This window comes from Gavialis gangeticus, unplaced genomic scaffold (assembly GCF_001723915.1).
Source record: "Gavialis gangeticus isolate Ggan-Ray unplaced genomic scaffold, GavGan_comp1, whole genome shotgun sequence".
Taxonomy (NCBI): domain Eukaryota; kingdom Metazoa; phylum Chordata; order Crocodylia; family Gavialidae; genus Gavialis; species Gavialis gangeticus.
This window is the reverse complement of record NW_017729027.1, coordinates 42,476,446-42,484,203: the sequence shown is the minus strand read 5'-3', so window position 1 is coordinate 42,484,203 and position 7,758 is coordinate 42,476,446. Positions and strand designations below refer to the sequence as shown.

At 42.1% G+C, this 7,758-nt stretch overlaps 1 protein-coding gene across 1 annotated transcript in view; it reads right to left on the bottom strand.

Moving 5' to 3' along the window:
* CSMD1 (CUB and Sushi multiple domains 1) overlaps window positions 1–7,758 on the bottom strand; it is a 2,474,714-nt gene that overhangs the window by 187,057 nt on the left and 2,279,899 nt on the right. The gene's annotated exons all lie outside the window — the stretch shown is intronic.

Here is a 7,758-nt window from a genome sequence, read left to right as displayed (position 1 = left end):
TATATATATATATAGAGGGTCTGCAGTGGTATCAGTGGTATTCACCTTCTCATGCCCCAAAGCACTCCAAGCAAGCTGTATAAAACACTAAGGGTCTTGTTACACGGCAAGTTAAGGCAGGTTCTGGAGCACTGAATCCCTGAACTGGCTACATGTTAACAACTTTTGAGTGGCTTAAAGCACTCATTATTTGGCTTAACATTACACCACTCCAGGGCAGGTTTATCTCTAATCTGCCTAATTTTGGCCTGTTCCATTAACTTGTGGACACTCTCCATAGATTTCCTGCTCAAGTTGAAATACTCCAGCATCCCAGAACACAGTGGATGAAAAGGGATGTTGGGGCACAAAGGGGCCAGGCACAGCACCTTGGCCCCCTGGAGTCATTGTGCCTGGTGGCTGCAATACCTCCCACCATCACTTGCTCCCACTAGGAGCAGAGTGAGCCAGTCTGAGTAAGGGGGCACTGCCTCCCCAGCACTGCTAACATCAGCTGTTCCAGGACTAGCAGCGGGTGTGAGTGGCAATGGGAGACAACACAGCTGCCAGGCACTCCAGGGCTGTAGCATTCACTGTGGCCAGCAGGAGCAGCAAGTCTGTCCTTTCTCTAGCTCCTAGCCCTGCTCTTGCTCACCAAGCTTCTAGTGGCAAGTTACAGTTAGAGGCAATCAGAGCAGGTTTTTCACCTGATCTTTGGTACAAATTCAAAAGTCTAAAAACATATAGTGTGCCATAGGAAGAGATTAGAAGAGATGCATGGCATTGCCAAATTCCTTGAATACCTGCAATAGTAGCTATAGTGGTCCCAAAAAGTAGGTCATACCCCATGCTGCAGGAAAAGAAAAAAAGACTCCTTTTTAATCTCAACTATTGCTTTTTGACCCTCAATCTGTTAATTCATTTGACCTGCAGCATGTGAGCAGAAACACCAGGAACCTGAAATTTTCTCAGGACCACTAAGGACATCAAAACACCCATCTCAACTTATGGCCATTCTTTAATGTTTAAAGAGGAAGGTAAGCTAGACTTTCAGGAAAGAAAGCAAAAAAATCTTCTTGGACCCTGCAGTAAAGCACCAGCAGAAGACATGAAACCTGGGTTTAATTGGTTAAAAGTCAGTGAATATCGATCAGTTAGAAACTTCTAATCAGTGCTACATGAAAAATATTCGCCTCCTTTCCCTGAATTCTTAGCATGTTTGCATCATCCCATTTTTACTATTATTTAATTTGATTAACTTAATTTTATTTATTTACTTAACATTATTATTAAAGTCACTCTATCAACTCATGTACGTAAAGTTAAGCACATAGTTTAATGCTTTGTTGGTCCACACCAGATTGCTTAGTACCAGGCAGAATAAACCTTATTCCCTATTCACACCTTGGAGAATAATTGCTACAAATAAAAGTGCTTGAGAAATATCTTCAATTTCCTTCTCTGAAAGAGACAATATCCTTCATTAACAATTCTCCTTGAGCTTCCAACCTATTAGCACTCTTGTTGTTTGTTTAACCCTCCCACCCCAGACAACTTTATTCAACCTCACAAAGTTTAATTTCTTTTCCACCCACTGGGTGCAACTACATAAGATGTTTTACTGTGCAGTAGCATAATTTGCTGCACAGTAAGCATGTGCATCTACATGTACACATGCTTACTGTGTAGTAAACCTCACTAATTGTGAGTAAATTTGCTACCTGCAAATGCAAGTAACAAATTTACTTGCAATTACAGATTTAGCATTAGCGCTCATGTAGATGCCTGACCAGGAGCAAATCTTTTCCCCATCAGCCAGCCACCAGAGTGTGAGAAATTGCTCCCTACCCACAGGAGCTGCTTGCTGCCAGGGCAGGCTTTGGGATGAGGACTATGTCCACCTGCCCTGGCAGCAGGAAGCTCCAAACCCCCGACTCCAAGATTGCAATTTGGGGTGTGAAGGATGAGAGACTCTTATCTCCCAGCTCCAGTTCTGCGACAGCAGGGCTGGCACTGGGAGGTCCTTATCTCCCAGCGCCAGCTCCATGATTGTGGTGCTGGGAAATCCTTATTTCCCAGCCTGAGCTGGTGCTGGGAGCTCCATGCTGGCAGGCCTGGGGAACCTGTTCCCCATCCAACTCCATGCTCTCTGGCTCCCCAGCCTGTTCCCCACCCAGCTTTGCACTCATGGAGCTTAGCAAAGAACAGCGTCTGCCCTACAACTGTGGAGGGTGGGGTAAAGGGTGCATGGGTGCGGTAAGTCCCATCCCTCTGTCCCAATCTGCCAGTGGGGCAGCTAACAGTGAGCTGGGGGCTGGGGCCAGGAACTCCCTGCTGCCAGGGGACAGCTGTCTCCTGGACTAGTGCTCCCTGCCAGCCTTTTGGCTGGCATCCAGGGCTCACATTTTTCCACGATTAAAATGAAACACCACTCTATATATATAGTGGTGTTTCATTTTAATCGTGGAAAAATGTGGATTTGGGGTTACTGTTTTAAAACTGAAAATTGGGGATTGATTTTGAGATCAGAGAAAACCAGGATGGCTGCTGATCTGCTGAACATCTCATCCTCCCCCTTTCCTGAAAAAACAAGAAAGAAATCTGGAGGAATTGAATTTTATTTTCTAGCTTGGTTTTAAAATGGTTAGCAATCTGCAGGGGCTAACTCCTAGACATCTGAATAAATCAGTAAACCTGGAAAGGTGTTATATTTGCCCATGGCACTTAAAAAAAAGTTATGCTTTTACATTCTTAAAAATAATGTTTGTTTTAAACAGTTGCTGGGAGCACACAACATTATTTAAATTTAGCCCCTGCTACTTAGCCATTGTATCTGGTCCCTAGTCTTAATGGCATTTATGCACTATGCATTTAATATTGCATAGTGAAATAGTTGTTGCATCCTTGGGATAAGAACCTAGAGTCTCCACCCGTTAACAGTAATGTCTAGCTCGCTATGGCTTGTTCTGCTCCTAACCCCATATTTCTTCCTATCTTGACTGCCCAGTGGGCCAGCTTCAAAAAGACACCTGGAATGTACTCCAGGAAATTCCCAGCCCACAGTCTGGTGGTCAGAGCCCTTTATAAGGAAGGGAGAAAGTGAGTTACAAACACTTTCTGGGTAGTGATGCTAGAACTGAGCCTTCCACACCCTAGGAAAGTGACCTAATTACTGGATAAAGAAGTGGGTGAGTTTTCCTCCTATGGTGTAAAACATAGGCTACTTATGCTTTTCTCTGACTGAGGTTTCAGGGGCTCACACATCATTACACTTGCAGTTGGGCAATACTATTCCAACCCTGAGTTTATGTGGCTATAATACAGCATTTTGAGTGTATGAGGAAGGGTAGAACAGGACAGCTTCATAGGTACAACTATATTAAACTGTGACTAAAGGCCAAAAATCATACTTGCCCAGCTCTGTAAGTTTGATTTAGGTGCCAAAAAGTGAAACAGGATTTTACCTGAAGTTTTTAGATCCTACACTTCTGTAAACAGTAAGAGGTCAGTTTTTATGATAAACTGGACTTGAAATAAAAAACTCTGCCCCATTTCTATATTCAGTTGTAAGAAGCAAAGCAACATTGATATAAGGAAGGAAAGGATGGTCTTTATTTGGAGCCTATTAAATATATATGAAAAAAGAAACACATTTTTAACTCGTTTTGTCATTAACCTGCTTCATTATAAATGATTAATTTCACCATGCATTTTCATGGTACCATAACCATGAAAGCAGAGTTGTTTTCATTATTTCAGAGCTGTCACATTTGATATGTTTAAATTAAACTACAGCATAGTGTTTTGAATATGATTATAATGAGGCAAAATAAGTACTATGAAGTGATGAATGTGTTTCGCTTTGCTCCTTAGTCTATTTCAATTGTGTTTGCTCCCATCTGGAATATGCCAAACTTCACACACAAGTGGAACTAGAAGAATGTGACAAAACAAAACACTTCATTCACAATATTCACATTGGCTTTTTCTTTTTTACTATCCTACCACCAAATTTTCATGGTGAATACAATTTGACAGCTGGGAAGCCTTTGTCTGTACTCAAAAACTGGTAAAAAGTTGAACTCCCACTGTGTTTTTCTACTTATTAAAAATTGCCATGCCCCCTATTCCCAATTGTTTTGTAATTTTTTTTTTTCTGTTCACAACAAACTTTGGGCAAAATTTCCTGAGCTCCCCAACAGAAACTCTCTTTCAATTTGTTTCTGCCTTGCAGCAGAGTAGCTAAAGGATTGGCTTGGGATGCAGTGGGTTTCATTTTAATTTCTTCTCAGTGTTTACAGAGGCTCTTTTTCAGCTTTTTCTTTTGGTGCCAAAATCTCAGCCTCTGTTTTAAGAATGGCAAAAATAAGGGCTCAAATTTTAAAACATAGCCAGGCCTAATTCTGTTCTCCTTAAATAACAGGAAAACTGGAGGAACCTCTTTGAATTCAGGAGTTTCTATTGAAGTAGAAGCAGAATTTGGTTCTCTGTCACTTAAAGAATGCTTAATTCATTTTATCAGCAAAACAGCTCTGCCAGGGACTCATTGCTTCCACTCTACCAAAGTAACAGTATTATATTTCTTAGGCAATCCTCCTTATTGCATGTCATGCTGCAGAATAAAATATGTATAATATTCCATTTTATCTTCACCCTCCCACAAACTGCACCAAAACAAATCTGTTGTTATGCCAGTCATGATAAGCTGCATAGTGTATCACGGCACCCTGATCTTAGCATCTTCACCTGTCACTTCCTCTCTAATTATTTCCCTTTACTACTTTTCTTCCACTTAAGCTTCACAGTTAACTACCCACTTTGTTTCCTTTTCCCCTCTCTTATACAGGAATATTGTTGATGATCTTTCTACTCCTTAGGTTCAAAGTTATCACTGCGATAGTTCAAACTACTAATTATAGCTGTACCTCCTGGTGCTGCTCCAGTTATAGTCAGTCCAATTATGTGTTGCTCATGTCTCTCCCAATAATGCTAGTAGTGGAAAGAGGTATTCCTGCTGCTACTGCTTTCCTGATAATACCAGCAGTGTCCAAACAAGATATATCAGCATTATTAGCTTGAATAAAGTAATATTAACAGCAAACACACTTGCATTTTGGCATAAAGTTTGATTAAAAGAACTAACTAAAATGGTATTTGGTCATTTATCATCTGAGAGAATGTCAATGCTGTTAAACTCTTAAGTTCACTGAAGCGACTCTCAGCTTCCCACATGCTTGATAAAATGGCTAAGAGCAGTCTGAGAAAATTGTCCAATTCAATCAATGGTCTCTATATTTCTCAGGTCAAGGATTAGAAGAGACTTACAGCCTCCAGGACAAAGATTCACTTGTACTCATTCATGAACACTTCCAGCTGAGTTATGTGCATTCATACAGTGAATAATGGATTGGTCTTTAAACTTAATTATATCCATTGTTTTGCATTGCAGCAAGATACACTTTCTCCAAACAAAAGATAATCAATGCAAGCTGAAAACCTACTTACTACCTAGAAATGGAGATACAACTTCAATTGTTTAAATATTCATCATCAAAAATATTTTCCTGCTTCTACAGGAGTGCTTTCCCAATTTCCCTCTTCTCATAAGAGAGAGAAATTGAGGTTTATTCAAAATATATTCATAAATACTGTATGAAAATACCTTACATGCAAATGCAGTTATGGTGATATATGCCACAAAGAATATTTAAATAAATAAAACAGAGTCAATCATGCAGTAATTTGACTAATATGTCATGTTTTGAAAAAATATTGCAAGAAATTCCTGAAAGTTGAAGTTCCTCATGATTTAAGTTTAATCAGTGGTGAATTTGGCCCAGTACTGTATCTATATTTAGAAATATGGACTTTTTTTTTATTTCTGTGTTCTATATATGAAAATGAATGTCTTCAAGAAAAAAATAGTTTTCACTATCACTCAGAAAATATCCCAGGCCTCAATATTTTATTTTCACTCTATTTTAACAAATATTAAAATATGTGTTTATTTTTTCTGAAATAAAATAATTCCTTGCATGTTTAACTTAAATCCTTGCTATTAAGATGTCACCAAATATGGCCAGAATCAGTAGCACGTGTTATAATTCAGTGATATTCCTTAAGGGTTCTTATCAAAAGAAGTAGCCCGGATAGAAATCCTTATACTTACATTATCAGAAGCCTATAGAGTTCTATGCACTCAATAATCCAAGCACTTAGGGCTAGATTTGCCCTCCCCAAGGAAAAAAGAATTACTCCCCTACTCCCCTCAAAATAGCACAAATACCTAAAAGTAGGCATTGCAACACTTACAAGTTAGACATCTGGCCCTAGCAGTAGACTCCAGAACCTTAATAGGGTCCTTAGGTTCCCTAAACAGTGCATAGGGAGAGTTATGAATCTTCAATAGGATAAATAGTAAATGACAAACCATGGTTTTTGGTTGGTGGATTTAGATCATAACCTTTAAAAAAAATCCTGTGAATGGAAAACAAACCTTTCCACAACTTTGTGTAATTGATGTTCTTGTCACTTTCACTACTAATAGGTCTGCAAAATTGTCAAATACAGGTTTCCCTCACTTTACGCAGGTTCTCTATATGCAAATTTGCTCTTATGTGATGACCCTTTTTATATCCCAATTTTGTTATATGCAAGGTAAATTCACTCTTATGTGATTGACAGCAGGTAAGTCTCTGTGGGGAGAGGGGAAAGGGCCACGGGCGGGGGGACCCCCACTCACCCCAGCCCCTGGAACCGGGTTCTTCCTGGCAGGGCGCTGGGCCATGATGTGCTTGGAGTGGGTGGCAGCAGCACTGGGAGAGGGGCTGGAGGGGGGGGCTATGGTGAATTCTGGGGTGGCTGCAGCCCTCCACATAGCCTCCTTCCCAGCTCTGCCACTTCTCACCCTGGCTGTTGGGCACCAGATGCAGGATATGGCTCCTTTTGCTAAGGGCTGACACTGCAGGCTGAGGCTGGGGGCCATGCTGGGCTCTTCCCAGTGGGGGTTGTGCCCGGCTGCTTTCGGGGCGGGCAGTGGTGGTGCTGGGAGGGGACTACAGGGGGGACTGTAGCCACCCTCCTACACTCCCAGCACTGTCACCAACCCGAGTGCAGGGTGGCCCAATCCCCCCACCGAGAAGAGCGTGGTGCATCCCCCAGCTCCAGCCCAAAGCAGCAGCCCATAGCAACAGGAGCCACACCCTCTGTCCCACACCCTGTCCCGGCTCTGCAGCACCTGCCTCTGCCCCAGCCCCACTCCCTCCCTCACCACCAGCAGAGGGGGGCAGATTGAGGCCCCACTCACTTCAGCCCCTGGGGCTGGGTGGTTCCCAGCAGGGGTGTTGGGCTGTGTTGCACTCAAGGCGGGTGGTGGTTTCATAGATTTCATATTTCATAGATTTCATAGACATTAGGGCTGGAAGGGACCTCAGAAGATCATTGAGTCCAGCCCCCCACCCAAAGGGTAGGAAGTGAGCTGGGGTCATAGGATCCCAGCAAGATAAGCATTCAATTTGCTCTTGAAGGTGTTCAAAGTAGGTGCTTGAAGCACCTCCAATGGCAGGCTGTTCCAGACCTTGGGGGCTCAGACAGTAAAGAAATTCTTCCTTATATCCAGCCTGAAATGGTCTTGGAGTAGTTTATGACTGTTCAACCTCATCATCCCTTGGAGTGCTCTGGTGAACAAATGTTCCCCCAGATACTGGTGGTCACCCCTGATAAACTTATAGGTCGCCATCAGATCATCCCTGAGCCTGCGCTTTTCCAGGCTAAAGAGCC